General features: G+C 44.2%; 1 protein-coding gene and 1 non-coding gene across 2 annotated transcripts in view; one reads left to right on the forward strand and one right to left on the reverse strand.

The window, feature by feature from the left end:
- The window catches only part of LOC128692689 (mRNA decay activator protein ZFP36L1), a 276,448-nt gene that overhangs the window by 74,394 nt on the left and 183,657 nt on the right, over positions 1-18,397 (forward strand). The window lies entirely within an intron of this gene.
- Positions 423-494, reverse strand: TRNAQ-UUG (transfer RNA glutamine (anticodon UUG)). The gene has a single exon. It is a non-coding gene; the product is annotated as a tRNA-Gln (tRNA).

The raw sequence follows: 18,397 nt of genomic DNA on the forward strand, positions 1-18,397 counted from the left end.
ATGATCTCTCTCTCCTGCGTTCCAACGAGTACAAGTCAAGTGCTTTCAAGCGTTCCCAGTAGTTGAGGTGTTTGGTAGAACTTAAATGTGCAGTAAAGGTTCTCTGTACACTCTCTAGATCTGCAATTTTACCTGCTTTGAACGGAGATGTTAATGTACAGCAATATTCGCGGAGAGTGAGCCGCAATTGATGACCGAAGTATTGAACCTTCTACCCTTGCTTCGAGTGACTCCCACAATCTTAATGTTTAGTTAAATGCACTATGTTTACTCCTAAGTCCCTTCTGGTTGTTTCCAACCCCTTTTCATACTAGGTTGTATGCAGTCCTCCCTCCCCTTCCCTTCACCTACTCTCACTTCACACTTGGTATTCTCACAACTTGACATGAGTGACTTGTTACGGCAAAACACACCTCAGTGACAGGTCCTACCGGGACTCGAACTCGGATCGCTGGATTCAAAGTCCAGAGTGCTAACCATTACACCATAGGACCGCTGTGATACTTTGCTTGCCCACACTTGTTTTGAGATAGTTCTCTCCTTATACGTCTTTTGCTGGCAGCACTGGTCTGGTCCCCACGTCTGTACTTTAGTCTCTCTCTCTCACCAGGTCTTCATTGACGGGATGACCTTCTTGGTCATCCCGTCTTCCACACACCAAGTTCACATTCTGATGTCATGCTATTTAAATCTACAAGAATTAAAGACTATTACATATATTAGGTTAAGGGTCACTCCTCTCTCTCTCCCTCTCGCTTTATCTCTCTCTCTCTCTCTCTCTCTCTCTCTCTCTCTCTCTCTCTCGCTCTCGCTCTTTCTCGCTCTCTCTCTCGCTCTCGCTCTTTCTCGCTCTCTCTCTCGCTCTCTCTCGCTCTTTCTCTCGCGCTCTCTCGCTCTTTCTCTCGCTTTCTCGCTCTCGCTCTTTCTCTCTCGCTCTCTTTCTTCGCTCTTTCTCGCTCTCTCGCTCTCTTTCTCGCTCTCTTTCTCTCGCTCTCTTTCTCGCTCTCTTTCTCTCGCTCTCTCTCGCGCTCTCTCTCGCTCTCTCGCTCTCGCTCTCTCGCTCTCGCTCTCTCGCTCTCTCGCTCTCTCTCTCGCTCTCTCGCTCTCTCTCTCTCTCTCTCTCTCTCTCTCTCTCTCTCTCTCTCTCTCTCTCTCTCTCTCTCTCTCTCTCTCTCTCTCTCTCTCTCTCTCTCTCTCTCGCTCTCTCGCTCTAACGAAGATGTCACCAGACAAGGCAACATCTTTGCTATGGCCCAAGAACAAGTGTTCCCACACTATAAAAGTTGATATGTTTACCCATGTCTTTCACAGACCTGAGGGTCAGGCAGCTTCCTCCCACCCCTTAAATATGCACAAGAAAACTAGACCCTTAAGATCATTTTACACTTCTAGTTGAATAGGAACTATACCTAACTAGCCTTTTAGTAACTAGTCTACCCGTAGTGCTACAAATAACTTGCCTTTCAGTAATTACACATCAGGCTACAGACAAGTAGCCTGTCAGTTAATGTTACAGGCAGCAGCGTTCAAGCCGTGTCCACTCTCCTCTCCCACATACTATACGGGAGTATTTATTGTCTATGACTATAAATACTCCCGTACCTTCCACCCCAGGTAGATCTGTGTGTGACTTGAAAAAGCCCACTGTGTGGGTGAAACGTTGTCAATAAAGGATCACATTATACTGCATGTGTGTTTATATTTCCACTGTGTCGGTATTTGATACGATTTATTTCCGACGTAGCATCTACTGACCTGTGGCGCCATGTTTGTTCATATTGTGACGTGGGGACGTCACGTCTAATGACGTTTTGTGACCTCACATCTGACGTGTGGTGACGCCACATTAACTGTTCAATTAGGGCAGAAAGTTTCAGGCAAGAATTGATCTTCGTGCATTTCTGCACGCCTCAAGCTACATTTGATGTACCTTTGATGAGTTTCGAGTCTTACTCTCTGAGCCCGGCTATGGGTCAGGCTCGTCTGGTGCTTGCTTGGTCAACCAGCTAACTGAAATAAAAAAAAAAACGCATAGGTTTGGTTAGGCTGCCATACATTAGCCAAGATTAATGACGAAATTAACAAAAGACTTCTGGCATCACTGGGCCTGCGTCGAAATTTTGTTTGTTCGTTTACAGACGTTTGGTAAAACATGTGACGGATGGGTGTTTGGCGTTTAGCAGATGGAGGATCGAGCCTCCAGCACTACTAGTGTTGTATGAACCACTGGTTAGTAGTGTTTAGGTAGTGCAGAAAACAGGCCTGGATGTGGAGAGAGGAGGGAAAGGCGCAGTCAGAGAACAGTCCGGGATGTGGAGAGAGAGGAGGAGGGAAAAGTGCAGTCTAGTCTAGTCCTGATTAATTCTCATTTTCTCTCTCTCTCTCTCTCTCTCTCTCTCTCTCTCTCTCTCTCTCTCTCTCTCTCTCTCTCCTACAAAGTGAATGCTGTTATCTAATGTTTGTGAGATAAGGATAACATTCTTATCGTATTATCTTATCTCCAAGGCGCCTCTGGTTGCTATTGTGTGACCTGTCCATACACCTCACCATACCCATGTGATGGTATTGTGTGATCTGCCCATACACTCCAGCATACCCATATGATGGTACCCCCACCTTTGCACTTTCGCAGCCTCCGACTTACCCTACGTCTTGTTTCATAGGTCAGAAATCCAGCAGCCTACTTTTCCAATTATTCCTTTTGTACGCATTTTGTGTGTCAGTCCACCGTGATCACATTTTTCGAAGGCTTTTGCAAACTCTGTGTATACATCTGCATTGTGTCTCCTCCAGTGCATCCAAGCCTAGTCATAGTAGTTGCGAGAGGCAGGAGTGATCTGCTTCGAACCCGTGCTGCTCTGGGTTGTGCACTGTATAGCCCTTGTGGCTTAGCGCTTCTTTTTGATAATAATAATAATAATAATCTGGGTTGTGTAATTGTTGGAAACCTAAGTGATTGACAATTTTGGTTCATTGAATCTTTCAGAGATTTTTTTATAACTTGGGACGTTAATGCTATCATTCTGTAATTCTTTGCTATTGCTTTACTGCCACCTTTGTGGGGTGGGGCTATATATCCCTTTTTTAACGACTGGGATAACCTCCGTATCTAGGCTCCCTCCATAGAATACTTAAGGCACGTGATAGGAAGTTTCTTGCAGTTCTTAATGAACTCGGAGGTCCACGAGTCAGGACCTGGGGCAAAGTGCTTGGGAATGTTGTCATTATTTTTTTTTTTTTAAGTTCAATGTTAATATCAGAAATTTTTAAAATATTGACAGGGTTTCAAGTCTCTTGAATTCGTTTAGATTGTCGATTATTAGCCTGATTAACAGTTCATTAAACAGTCATGTTGAGACTTGAGTATTTCACTCTTTTCTTTGCTGCCATCAGTTCAAGTTCCATCTCGTTGAAGCAAGAGCTTGATACTGTATTTGGTTTTGGCATACGAGTAGAAATATCTTGGGTTTAATGTTTCATGAATTGCTTTTAGCTCCCCTCCAGGCTCCTGTACGATTCATTCAACTTGAATTCAGTACTTATATTTCTCTGGCCAGCTCTTCCTTCCATATTTCAGATAGTCTAGCTCCCTTGAGGAGCTTTGTGATTCGTCGCTTTCGCCTGTAAAGGGAATCTCTAGTCTACATCTCATAATTTTCTTCAGCAGACTATGCCTTGTATGTAAAGTAAAAGGACACAAGTGCAACTAATGTGACATTTTATTGTGGCAACGTTTCGCTCTCCAGGAGCTTTATCAAGCCATTACAAACAATACATGGACACAGAGGGTATATAAAGGCTCAGAGTGAGGTGCAATACTAGTGAGGTACCATTTCGATGTTCACTAGTGGTAGTAGTAGTAGTAGTAGTGACAAAAGTTGTAGTAGTAATACAATATGGTAGAGCAATTAATTCGTACATGAGTAAAAGGATATAAAAGCTATTACTTGGGTAACATAAAAATAGGTTGGACAAATATAGACTGGAAAGAGGCAGCTTGTTTCAGTGTTCACTCTCTGTAATGTGCTTTGTGTAGTATAACAGGAGAGACTATGTGATGCAGGGTTTACAATTTTCAGGAGGATTCTTGCTAAGACTTCAGAGATGGTGAAGCTGCCGTTGTTTTGTTTAATTGTATTCGAAACAGCGATCAGTGGTGATTCGAGGCACTTGCGTCTGCGGAAATTAGTTTCACATTAGTTGCACTTGTGTCCTTTTACTTTACATATTGTCGGTAATTCTACCAACTTTATTACAGACTATGCCTTGAACATACTTCAAGTGCCCCAGAGGTGATCCTCTCTTAATACCGGCTCGGATCCTGTTATTTAAGATATCTTTTCAATCATGTTTCATTAAGGACGTGTTGTATTTGATCCCACTTGATTTTCTTGTTAAAAGTCGAATTTGGTGAAAACATCCTCAAAACTTATGCATTTTGCTGGTCATGACCTCTGTCTGCAGGTCTGTACTTCAGTTAGGTTGTGATCTGAATAAACTGTGAAATTGAGGTAGTGTATTTTCCAGTCTTGTTTCTTTCCTCTTGCCATCCTCTTTCTTTATTTCAGAACTCAGAGATAATTTACGACCCACAAAGAGCTAAAAAGCATTTAAATTACTGTTAACGCCTCAGTCCTAAATATGTACTCGCTGGAGTGGAGCTATTGGAGGATCTGGTCCCAAATCTGCTCGCTGCCATAACACACTGGAGTGAGATGTATGAGAGGAAGTGTAAAATAAATTCAGTGAAAAGCAGGGGGCGCCGTGGATACAGTAAGATTAGTGTATCAACATTCATGGTCCCAGACGGTTCATTATCTTACCAGAAGATAATATTCTACGCTGCTGGAACAACTGTAGAAGCCTTCAAGAGGAAACTGGACAAGCATCTTCATCAGGTGCCAGATCAATCAGCCTGTGATGCATATGTGGGCCAGCGGGCCCCCAGCAGTAGCAGCCTAGTTAACCAGGCAAGCACCAGACGAACCTGCCCAAGGCCGGGCTCCGAGGGTAAAAAAAAAAAAAATTCCCTTCGTCTTGCCTTTCTCTTTCCTTTCTCTTCCATTTTCTTCTCATCCGTGCGCATCTGATCAAAGTGGATTTCTGCCCGGTAACCTGTTAAACATTATGCACTCTGGCAGGGCTGATCTTACATGTGCATGCGAGATGATCGGTAAATATTGTAAATATTTTTAATAAGTATAAGTTGTGCAGTTATCCTTTCATATGGTTGTATTAGTTAACATTTTGTTTCCAGTTTAGGTCTGGTCTGGTCTGAGACCGGGCCGCAGGAGCACTGATCCCCGGACCAATTAATATGCTAATAGATGTCCCCCTCCCCTCTATCCTTTTATGCATCTCCTCATAAGAGGGGTGGGTTTGTTTTCCTGTGATATATGCTGGTGGCTGAGCTAAGAAGAGTGATCCATGTTCACTGTAGAACTGCCCGCCAGTCTCACTGCTCTATCCTGATCGCAGAGTTTAGTGAATCACTAGCACGATAAGAGACAACACAACAAGTGTCAGGGGCCCAAAACTGTTCAACTGCCTTCCAGCATACATAAGGGGGATTACCAATAAACCCCTGGCTGTCTTGGAGGCACTGGACAGGCACCTAAAGTCATTACATGACCAGCCGGACTGTGGTTCGTACGTCGGGTTGCTTGCAGCCAACAGTAACAGCCTGGTTCATCAGACCCTAATCCATCGTGAGGCCTGGTCACAGACCGGGCCGCGAGGGCGTTGACCCCCGAAATCCCTTCTAGGTATACTCCAGGAGTGCAGTGCTGACTATGGCGCAGTATGCCACGGCGCACCCTGTGGCCCCACAATTCAACAGTGGTTGGCCCATCTATGTTCCAGGCGCAGAGAGTTGTGATGGTACTGTAGGCATGTTGTAGTCCTGGGTAATGAATGGGCAGATATCCAGGCAGAGGCTGCTGTGTTGTGTGCGCTCAGTGGCAGACCTTGCTTAACCGACATTTTTTTTTTTTTAGGTCAAGTAGAGAGTTGTGTGGTGGTGGTGCTAGTGAGCCTCGGTGCACAACATTGTGCAGCAAGGCTTACTAGGCAGGATCAGAGTGTCTGCCCATCCCCCTCTTTCCACAGGGGTCCTCAGAGATGATTCATTGAAGACTGAGAACAGGTTACATTCACACATGAACACTTGCTTGCAGGGACTCCTGCACCTCTCTAATATACATTGTATATTATCTCAACTTATTGTCCATGAGCATTCGAGTGTGGTTTATTGCTGAATGCTTGTGGATTGTGGTCTTCTGCATAATGAGAAGCTTATCAAGAGTGATAAGGTTTGGCCTGATTTACTACTGAATTTGTGGACATGTTTTTTTTTTTTTTGCCAAGCTATTGATCTGAAAGCAAACACTCCACAATGTGAAACTTTGTATTTCGGTTTATTAATACTGTCTCACCAGGGGTGAGACAGTATTAATACACTCCAGATAGAACACTTGAACCTTTTAAGATTATACTCAGTAATTAGTTAACTTCCTTGATATTCTTCCCTGATCATAGGGATAGTTTTTGTGCTAATCCTAACTTGTGTATTGCATTATCTTGCCCTGTGTGCTTCTGCTACACGCCAGCTGATTTGACAAATGTTAAACTTTTGCCGTTTAACCGACTGTAACAGTGATAATGAAGATTGCGACGCTTACAACATTTGGGAATCTTTATCGAGGAAACATTTCGCCAGTCAGTTGATTCTTCAGTCCAATACAAAGAGCGGTGGAAGATGAGGAATTTGAGGTAATCAGGCCCTCAGCCTGGAGTCCGTGTGTAGAGTTCATCAATCTTGAGAAAAGTGCCTTTTCTCAAGATGAAGTGTTTGATCATCGCTTTTCTGATTTATACCAGCCACTGAATTGTTCCTAGTAGTTAAAATGTATTAATTCTCTAGGGACAGTAAACTGAAATGGAGCTTAAGAACACAAGTAATTTAAATAGTACTGTGATTTTTAACGTTTTTATTGTCCATCCTGTCATTCTCTGATAATTGTATCAAAAAATCCCTCCTGCTTAATGACTATTTCTTTGTCTCACACTTGGCTGGTTTAGGCCACTTTATCAACAGTGACGGAAGTGGTGATAAAAGTAAAGGCAGCAAATTAAAATTTAATGTCACAGATAACTCTTTAAACCAACTTTTCTTTCGTAGCGTTTGTATAAAAATAAACTTTACAGTAGCAGTTGCCACTGTTGCAGTGCTTTCAGTAATGTTAGAAGAAGACACTAGATGTATGGTTTATTACAGGGGACAGTGGCTGTCAACAATATGCCCTGATTAGTAGGACAGGAAAAAACTACAGACACATGTCAAGAATTAAAAGATCAGGCTTTGTATATAGATTTGCTTTGGTGTGTGTGTGTGTGTGTGTGTGTGTGTGTGTGTGTGTGTGTGTGTGTGTGTGTGTGTGTACACTGACCTATTTGTGGTTGCAGGGGTAGAGTCGCAGCTCCTGGCCCCGCCTCTGCTGGTCGCTACTTGGGTCACGCATTGCCTGTTCTTAATATCCTTGTCGTACTTCTTAATGCTATGTATAAACCCTGCCTTTACTACATCACACTCTAGCTTGTACCACTTCCTGGCAACTCTTGTGCAGAAGAAATACTTCCTGACATTCCTGTGAATAATCTGACTTTTCAACTTCAATTGTGACCCTTTCTTCCTGTGTCCCATCCTTGAAATATTGTCCTAGTCCACCTTGTCAATTTCTTTCGGTATTTTATGCCATTATTATGTCTTCCCCTATGCTTCCTGTCCTCCAGTGTCGTCAAGTTAAGTTAACTTAATCTCTCCTTGTACGACATAACCCTTAACTCCGGGACTAGTCTTGTTGCAAACCTTGGCACTTTCTCTAATTTCTTGACGTGCTTGATCAGTTGTGGGTTCCATACTGGTGCTGCATACTCCTATATGGGCCTGACGTACAGTGTACAATGTCGTGAATGACTCCTTACTTAGATGTAGAAACGCTATTCTTATGTTTGCCGGGCCCCCATATGTTGCACCAGTTATTTGTTATGTGCGCCTCGGGGGGTGTGTTCGGTGTGATAACCCCAAGATTGTGTGCGAGTTGTTGTTCTTGTTGTTTATGTATGTCTGTCTGTCACACAAAGGCAAAATGAGGGCTCTGTAGACTCAATATATAGTGAATAACAGTATAAGTTATGCATATTCTAACTTGTTTACTTACGCCAGTGCTGTATTACTGCCTTGTTTTACATCCTCACTTGTGTGTTCTCTTGTGATTTATCGTAAAGAGCCTAGCTGAACTACCCTAAGAGAATTATTTTTTTTGGAGGGGAGGGGGGGGATGCGTATTAATAGGTATTTTGTGAATAGCCATTACACATTGCAATGGTGGTACAATGTGTCTATGCCCATGGTAAATATAGTGACTAAATAAGCACCACAGACATTACATTTTCCAGGATTGCGAAGTTAAGGTTATCTGGACTTGAGTCCTGGAGGTGCGTGGCACAGTGTTTGCACTGTGAAGGACGGGTGGGGATGTTGTGTTTGGGAGGGCCATCTGAAGTGTGATGTCAGCGCAGTTCTAGCAAGACAGTGATTGAATGAGTGACAGTGAAAGTTTTCTTTGTTGGGTCACTGTACCTCGGTGAGAGGCAGCCCGAGTGTTGTAAAAATTTCCAAAAGGCAAGGCTGAGAACTATGGAATGTTAGTATGGTACGAAGGTTTATGTTGATAAATTAGACACATGTGCAACTCTTGGGTATCTTTATTGAGGAAACGTTTCGCCACACAGTGGCTTCATCAGTCCATACGTAGGAGAAACTGGAAGAACAGGAGGAGAATGAGGTAATCAGTCCCTCAACCTTGAGTCGATGTGTTCAGTCCATCAATCTTGAATAGATGGATGGACTGAACACATCGACTCAAGGTTGAGGGACTGATTACCTCATTCTTCTCCTGTTCTTCCAGTTTCTCCTACGTATGGACTGATGAAGCCACTGTGTGGCGAAACGTTTCCTCAATAAAGATACCCAAGAGTTGCACATGTGTCTAATTTATCAACATGTCGGTTCTCTGAACCATTCATCTACAAAGGTTTATGTTATTCAGTAATCTATAACCAAGACAACAGTGCACAAGTGCTTGCAGTAAAGCCAATAGAATCCTTGGCTTCATATCAAGAAGCATAATAGGAGTCATCAGGTTGTTCTTCAACTTGGTTAAGTCTCATTTAGATTATGCTCCACAGTTTTGGTCATCGTATTACAGAATGGATATAAATACACTAGGAAACATACAAAGGATCCCGTGTATCAGAAATCTTCTCTGAGGACAGACTGAGGGCCCTGAATCTGCACTCTAGAGAGACGTAGAATTAGGGAGGATATGATTAAAGTGTATAAATGAAAAACAAGAATAAATAGAGAATGTGAATAGCGTGCTAAAATTATCCAGCCAAGACAGGACTCGCAGCAGTGGTTATAATTTGGAAAAATTCAGATTCAGGAAGGATATAGGAAAACACTGGTTTGGTAATAGAGTTGTGGATGAGTAGAATAAACTCCCGAGTACCGTCATAGAAGCTAAAACGTTATGTAGTTTTAAAAAAAGGTTAGATAAATACACGAGTGGGTGCGAGTCTGACCTGACTAGCTTGTGCTAATAGGTCTGATGCCGTGCTCCTTCCTTAAGTGAATGTGACCTGACCTGACTAGGTTGGAGCAAGAGATAGTGTATCAAAAAATGCAGAATGTCCATACCACAACAGATGACTCGAAACTATCTAGTCACCCACATGGTGCTAAGCCAGACCCATCCCCCAGTCATAGCACTAATACCCACAGTGCTGGTGCTGGCCCAGGCTCCCCCAGGCATAGCACTAATACCCACAGTGCTGGTGCTGGCCCAGGCTCCCCCAGTCATAGCACTAATACCCACAGTGCTGGTGCTGGCCCAGGCTCCCCCAGCCATAGCACTAATACCCACAGTGCTGGTGCTGGCCCAGGCCCAGCCACTGACCCAGACCCAGCCCCAGCCCCCAGCCCCAGTGCTGACCCAGACCCAGCCCCCAGCCTTACTGCCAGCCCAGACTCTCCTAGGGACACTACCCAAACCACCACAAAAACAGTAAATATACAACCATCTAAAACCGTAAATATACAACCATCATTGCACAAGACCGTGGCCCACAGTACAGATGTTGGAGAGGAGTCTCCTCCTTCTTCCTCTACTGGGGAAAGTAGATGGAATCCAGGACGGGGTGGCCCTGGCTTGGATACTGAGGATTATAGTGCAGTCCCAGAACCTGCAGAAATTGACAACACACCTCCCAACAATTCTCAACCAAAGGTGAATTTGTGCAAATATTATGCTTGGGGCATCTGTAAGCATGGAATAACGGGAAAAAAATGGGACATGCAACTTTGACCATCCCAAAAAATGTAGCGACCTCCTGTCTAAAGGAGTGTGTCGTTCTTCTTCCTGTACTTTCTTTCACCCAAAAATGTGCCACTCCTCGGTCCTCCAGAAGCAGTGTTACAACATCGAGTGCCCTGCATACCATCTAAAAGGGACCAGGAGGCACAGACCCCACAAGACAAACAGTAGTAGCTACGACAACCCAACTCCAGGTGATTTTTTAGTGGCAGGAAACGAAAAAAGAAAATGGAAGGAAATAACAAAAATAGTCCACCTTGGAGCCTTGTTGGACTGGAGGCACAGCCAGTGGCCACCCATGGCCCTCCAGAATTACAACTACTGATGCCAATAACAAAATCCCCCCAACAAACACAGAATACAACCTCGTTCATATTTGCTAATGTACAGGGCCTTAAGCCATCCACCACCAACAAAATACCTTTAATCAGTGGACTTCTAGAGGAGTCTAATGCAATGCTTGCAGCCTTCACAGAGACTCGCACAAAAGATCACTTTGACAGTGAAATATGGATAAGTGGTTACAACCTTTTTAGATGCGACAGAAAAAACAGGCAACAAGGGGGGATTGGCCTGTATGTCAGAGTCCCTTATCTGCACGGAATTGCTGAACACCACAAATGAGGTAGTTGAAGTTCTATCAATAAAGATCGAGAACCAAAACCTAGTCATTGTGGTTGTATACAAGCCACCAGATGCAACCTCACAACAGTTCAAGGAACAGCTACTGAAAATTGATTACTGTTTGGAAAACCTTCCAGCTCCATCCCCAAACATCTTACTGCTTGGTGATTTCAACCTAAGGCATACAAAATGGAAGAATGTAGCAAATAATGTTATAGCTGAAACAATACCCGGAGGTAGCACAGACGAAAGGTCACACACACATGAGCTACTAAGTCTCTGCGAAAAACACACCTTAAGCCAGCAGATAGTGGAGCCAACAAGACTAGAAAACACACTTAACCTTATCTTCACAAATAATGAGGACCTGATAAGAGACATAAGAATATCAAAAACAACTAATTCTGATCACAATCTAATCGAAGTCCAGACGTACATGCATAGGGGTCCTGAACAGCAGAATGCATGTACCTGTGAAGGTGTCTTCACAAAATACAATTTCAACAAGAACATCAACTGGGACCAGGTAAACCATGTCCTAAACGAAACATGTTGGGAAGATGTCTTAAATGACATGGATCCAAACCAGTGCCTTGAAAGAATCAACTTCCTGGTAGCCGAAGCATGTTCTAGGCATATTCCCCTTAGAAAGAAGAGCAGGAGTAAACTGGAGAGAAAAAGATGCTCCCTCTACAGAAGATGATGAAGAGTCACTGAGCTCCTCAGGAGTGCTAGAATATCTGATACACGAAAGGAGGCGCCGACCAGGGAAGTGGAAACTATCGAACTTAAGCTAAATGACTCTTACAGGAACCAGGAGGCAGGAGGAGCTTAAAGCTATTAGTGAAATTGAAAGAAATTCAAAATATTTCTTTTCATATGCCAAAAACAAGGCAAATACCACATCTAGTATCGGGCCCTTACTCAGACAGGATGGGACTTACACAGATGACAACAAGGAAATGAGTGAAATATTGAAATCCCAGTACGATTCTGTGTTTAGTGAACCACTAATCGGCCTGAGGATCGACGACCCAAATGATTTCTTCATGAATGAGCCTCAAAACTCCATAAATGTATGCCAGATTTCCGACATTACCCTAACTCCGATAGATTTCGAAAAAGCCATTGACAACATGCCTATGCACTCAGCCCCGGGCCCAGACTCGTGGAACTCTGTTTTCATTAAGAACTGCAAGAAACCCCTCTTGCGTGCCCTAAGTACACTATGGAGGAGGAGCTTGGACATGGGTGAAATTCCACAGTCACTTAAAACAACGGATATAGCCCCACTCCATAAAGGTGGCAGCAAAGCATTAGCTAAGAACTATAGACCAATAGCTCTGACATCCCACATCATAAAAATCTTTGAAAGAGTGCTAAGAAGCAGGATTGCAAATCACCTGGATTCCCAAAATCTGCACAATCCAGGGCAACATGGGTTCAGGGCAGGTCGCTCCTGCCTCTCACAACTACTGGATCACTATGACATGGCCTGGGATGCACTGGAAGAAAATCAGAATGCAGATGTAATATACACAGACTTTGCAAAAGCATTTGACAAATGCGATCATGGCGTAATAGCCCATAAAATACGTGCTAAAGGAATAACTGGGAAAGTGGGGAGATGGATCTTCAACTTCCTAACAAATCGAAGACAAAGAGTAGTGGTCAACAAAGTTAAGTCGGAGGCTGCCATAGTGAAGAGCTCTGTTCCACAAGGCACAGTACTTGCCCCCATCTTATTCCTTATCCTCATATCAGACATAAACAGAGATATACACCACAGCACCGTATCATCCTTTGCGGATGGTACTAGGATCTGCATGAGGCTGTCATCTGCTGAGGACGCGGTTAATCTCCAAGAAGATATAAACAAAGTTTTCCAATGGGCAACGGTAAACAATATGATGTTCAATGAGGACAAATTCCAACTACTCCGTTATGGAAAACTGGAGGAGATAATAACTAGAACAGAGTATACTACTGACTCGGGCCATACAATAGAGCGGAAAACTAATGTAAGGGACCTGGGAGTAGTAATGTCTGAGGATCTCACTTTCAAGGATCACAACAGTGCCACGATCGCACGTGCAAAGAAAATGATAGGATGGATAATGAGAACTTTCAAAACGAGAGATGCCAAGCCCATGATGATATTTTTCAAATCACTTGTTCTCTCTAGGCTGGAATACTGCTGTACATTAACATCTCCATTCAAAGCAGGTGAAATCGCAGATCTAGAGAGTGTACAGAGATCCTTTACTGCACGTATAAGTTCTGTCAAGCACCTTAACTACTGGGAACGCTTGGAAGCACTTGACTTGTACTCGTTGGAACGCAGGAGGGAGAGATATATCATAATCTACACTTGGAAAATCTTGGAAGGAATGGTCCCAAATCTGCACACAGAAATCACTCCCTACGAAAGTAAAAGACTGGGCAGGCGATGCAAAATGCCCCCAATAAAAAGTAGGGGCGCCATTGGTACACTAAGGGAAAACACCATAAGTGTCCGGGGCCCAAAACTGTTTAACAGCCTCCCATCAAGCATTAGGGGAATTGCCAATAAACCCCTGGCTGCCTTCGAGAGAGAGCTGGACAGATACCTAAAGTCAGTGCCGGATCAGCCGGGCTGTGGCTCGTACGTTGGACTGCGTGCGGCCAGCAGTAACAGCCTAGTTGATCAGGCCCTGATCCATCGGGAGGCCTGGTCATGGACCGGGCCGCGGGGGCGTTGATCCCCGGAATAACCTCCAGGTAACCTCCAGGTGGGAGACTTGGACCCCTCGCATGGGCCAGTAGGCCTGCCGCAGTGTTCCTCCTTTCTTATGTTCAGAATAGTACAACAGTTAATAGTGACAAATGTGTTTACAACTGTTGGTTGTTGGAACAGCAACCACAACACTGACCATACTACCATGCTCTTTGCCGAGACTGATGGGACAGTGACCACAACAGCTGACCACACAATTGAAGGCCAGTATATCACTATTACTAAATAACACTGAGGTACAGTGATGGCAGGAACATTGATGGTGCCACGGTGGTGGTGGGTGAATATCATCAGTGTAACGGTGAATTTTAGTGTGGCGGTGCTCCTATATTTCTTTATTTTTAATAGAAACTGCACCCAAACTCCCTCTCGCCTCACTGCTCTTTTCCCAACTCCTATTCACTTTGTATTGAGGGATGTGGCACCTCTGTGGGGAGGGGGAGGGGAACTGAATCATTTCGAAGTATTATTACATAAAATTTTAATGTACATTTAGTTGCCTCTCATTTGTACATCTAAAAACTCCTAATTAATAACCCATGTCTAGTTTTTAGTTAAGTAGTCTTTAAGGATTAGGATTAGTTAGCCAGAAATGCACCACATGCTAGTGGCTTTTGTACGTAACAATATCTTATTACATGTAAACGTGTTTACATTACCTGTTTACCGCAGAAACGAAATAAATTTATTATGAGACACCAGCACCCTGTCATTGTAAGACCGGAAGTGTCTGAGAGGATAATGCCAGGGGAAGCTTCGCTCTTGATATTTTTGCTCAGTATTCATAATTCATTCAAGGGTAAGTTTTTCTGTATGCCGCAATGCCTATGTAACTCACCTTGGTTGTTTTATTCGCAGCCGTTTTCTTTGTACTAATCGTAATGCATTTATGTCGATAGGTGTCATTATTATTATTATTATTATTATTATTATTATTATTATTTTTATTATGAAGGATAGTCCGTGTGGGTTATTGAGGGCAATAGGTAGTGGAGGCTAGATCCTCCGTCCGGTAAGTACGAAACGTTGTGCTGCTAATTTGTAGGAAATTAGAGATGTCCATAAGGGTGAAGGTGTGAATGCTTTGGAAGGTTTGCAGGCGTGTTTTGGAAGGTGTGTGGGGGAAGAGCTGCAGGTGTGTGTTTAGGGAAGTCTAAAGAGGTGTGTGTGAACGCGTGTACGCATGTTTGGGAAGGTCTACCATGAGTGGCGGGGGGAAAGGGGAAGCATGTGTTTTAGGAAGGCCTGAAGGTGTGTTTGCACTTACCTATTTGTGATTGCAGGGGTCGATTCACAGCTCCTGGCCCCGCCTCTTCGCTGGTCGCTACTAGATCCACACACTAGTGCTCTATGAACTTATCGTAACTCTTCTTAATTCTTAAAGCCATGTATGGATCCTGCGTCCATTACATTACTCCAGATTGTTCCACTAGACAGCGGAAATAAATGGTATAAAATACCGACACAATGGAAATATAAACACATTACCTGGAGTTTACCTGGAGAGAGTTCCGGGGGTCAACGCCCCCGCGGCCCGGTCTGTGACCAGGCCTCCTGGTGGATCAGAGCCTGATCAACCAGGCTGTTGCTGCTGGCTGCACGCAAACCAACGTACGAGCCACAGCCGGGCTGATCAGGAACTGACTTCAGGTGCTTGTCCAGTGCCAGCTTGAAGACTGCCAGGGGTCTGTTGGTAATCCCCCTTATGTGTGCTGGGAGGCAGTTGAACAGTCTCGGGTCCCTGACACTTATTGTATGGTCTCTTAACGTGCTAGTGACACCCCTGCTTTTCATTGGGGGGATGGTGCATCGTCTGCCAAGTCTTTTGCTTTCGTAGTGAGTGATTTTCGTGTGCTAGTTCGGTACTAGTCCCTCTAGGATTTTCCAGGTGTATATAATCATGTATCTCTCCCTCCTGCGTTCCAGGGAATACAGGTTTAGGAACCTCAAGCGCTCCCAGTAATTGAGGTGTTTTATCTCCGTTATGCGCGCCGTGAAAGTTCTCTGTACATTTTCTAGGTCGGCAATTTCACCTGCCTTGAAAGGTGCTGTTAGTGTGCAGCAATATTCCAGCCTAGATAGAACAAGTGACGTGAAGAAGTGTCATCATGGGCTTGGCCTCCCTAGTTTTGAAGGTTCTCATTATCCATCCTGTCATTTTTCTAGCAGATGCGATTGATACAATGGTATGGTCCTTGAAGGTGAGATCCTCCGACATGATCACTCCCAGGTCTTCGACGTTGGTGTTTCGCTCTATTTTGTGGCCAGAATTTGTTTTGTACTCTGATGAAGATTTAATTTCCTCATGTTTACCATATCTGAGTAATTGAAATTTCTCATCGTTGAACTTCATATTGTTTTCTGCAGCCCACTGAAAAATTTGGTTGATGTCCACCTGGAGCCTTGCAGTGTCTGCAATGGAAGACACTGTCATGCAGATTCGGGTGTCATCTGCAAAGGAAGACACGGTGCTGTGGCTGACATCCTTGTCTATGTCGGATATGAGGATGAGGAACAAGATGAGAGCGAGTACTGTGCCTTGTGGAACAGAGCTTTTCACCGTAGCTGCCTTGGACTTTACTCTGTTGACGACTACTCTGTGTTCTGTTAGTGAGGAAATTATAGATCCGTCGACCGACTTTTCCTGTTATTCCTTTAGCACGCATTTTGTGCGCTATTACGCCATGGTCACACTTGTCGAAGACTTTTGCAAAGTCTGTATATATTACATCTGCATTCTTTTTGTCTTCTAGTGCATTTAGGACCTTGTCGTAGTGATCCAATAGTTGAGACAGACAGGAGCGACCTGTTCTAAACCCATGTTGCCCTGGGTTGTGTAACTGATGGGTTTCTAGATGGGTGGTGATCTTGCTTCTTAGGACCCTTTCAAAGATTTTTATAATGTGATCCTTTATCTGTTTGTGACTTGAAAAAGCCCACTGTGTGGGCGAAACGTAGTCAATAAAGGATCACATTATACTGCATATGTGTTTATATTTCCACTAGACAACGCTGAAGAAATACTTCCTAATATCCCAGTGACTCGTCTGAGTTTTCCCCACTTCCAGTTGCAACCCTTGTTCCTGTGTCCCATCTCTGAAACGTTCTGTCCCTATCCATCTTGTCAATTCCTCTCAGTATTTTATGCCCTTATCATGACATATCCTGTCCTCCAGTGTCGTCAGGTTGATTTTAATGTAAGGGACCTGGGAGTAGTAATGTCTGAGGATCTCACTTTCAAGGATCACAACGGTGCCACGATCGCACGTGCAAAGAAAATGGTAGGATGGATAATGAGAACATTCAAAACGAGAGATGCCAAGCCAGTGATGATCCTTTTCAAATCACTTGTTCTCTCTAGGCTGGAATACTGCTGTACATTAACATCTCCATTCAAAGCAGGTGAAATCGCAGATCTATAGAGTGTACAGAGATCCTTTACTGCACGTATAAGTTCTGTCAAGCACCTTAACTACTGGGAACGCTTGGAAGCACTTTACTTGTACTCGTTGGAACGCAGGAGGGAGAGAGATTTCATAATCTACACTTGGAAAATCTTGGAAGGAATGGTTCCAAATCTGCACACAGAAATCACTCCCTACGAAAGTAAAAGACTGGGCAGGCGATGCAAAATGCCCCCAATAAAAAGTAGGGGAGCCATTGGTACACTAAGGGAAAACACCATAAGTGTCCGGGGCCCATAACTGTTCAACAGCCTCCCATCAAGCATTAGGGGAATTGCCAATAAGCCCCTGGCTGCCTTCAAGAGAGAGCTGGACAGATACCTAAAGTCAGTGCCGGATCAGCCGGGCTGTGGCTCGTACGTTGGACTGCGTGCGGCCAGCAGTAACAGCCTAGTTGATCAGGCCCTGATCCATCGGGAGGCCTGGTCATGGACCGGGCCGCGGGGGCGTTGATCCCCGGAATAACCTCCAGGTAACCTCCAGGATGTACCCTTAGCTCCGGGACTAGTCTTCTCTGATTTCTTGACGTGCTTGACCAGGTGTGGGTCCCATATTGGTGTTGCATACTCCAATATTGGCCTGACGTACACAGTGTATAGTGTCTTGAATAACTCCTTACTCAGGTGTCGAAAAGCGGTGTGTGTGTGTGGGGGGGGGAGGGTGAGTGAGAGATTAGGAAGGTTTGTAGATTGTGTGCGCGCGCGTGTATGTACTCGGCTATTTGTGGTTGCAGAGGTTAAGCCGTAGCTCCTGGCTGTGCGTGTGTGTGTGTAATTAATGTAATATCCTGTATATACAACCCTCTAAAGGATTGTTTTCAAGGTCCACTGCTGCTGAGACCACGAGTCTGATTCAAGGAACTTTAGTTCAAGGTCCATGGGAGGTGTCTCCTGGAACTTAAAGGTTGACGATGGTGACCGAAGGAGTGGAGGAACTTAGTCAAAAAGAGGACTGTAACTAGAGCTTTCAATTGCAAGTTGACAGTTACCGCATCACTGTTTAACACCTCTGCCTTAAACCATCTTGGCATGTCTACAAATCTGTGTGCGTGCGTGTTTAACTGCATGCGCGAGCGCATTGTATGTGTGTGTGTGTGT

Source organism: Cherax quadricarinatus, chromosome 30 (assembly GCF_038502225.1).
Source record: "Cherax quadricarinatus isolate ZL_2023a chromosome 30, ASM3850222v1, whole genome shotgun sequence".
Lineage (NCBI taxonomy): Eukaryota > Metazoa > Arthropoda > Malacostraca > Decapoda > Parastacidae > Cherax > Cherax quadricarinatus.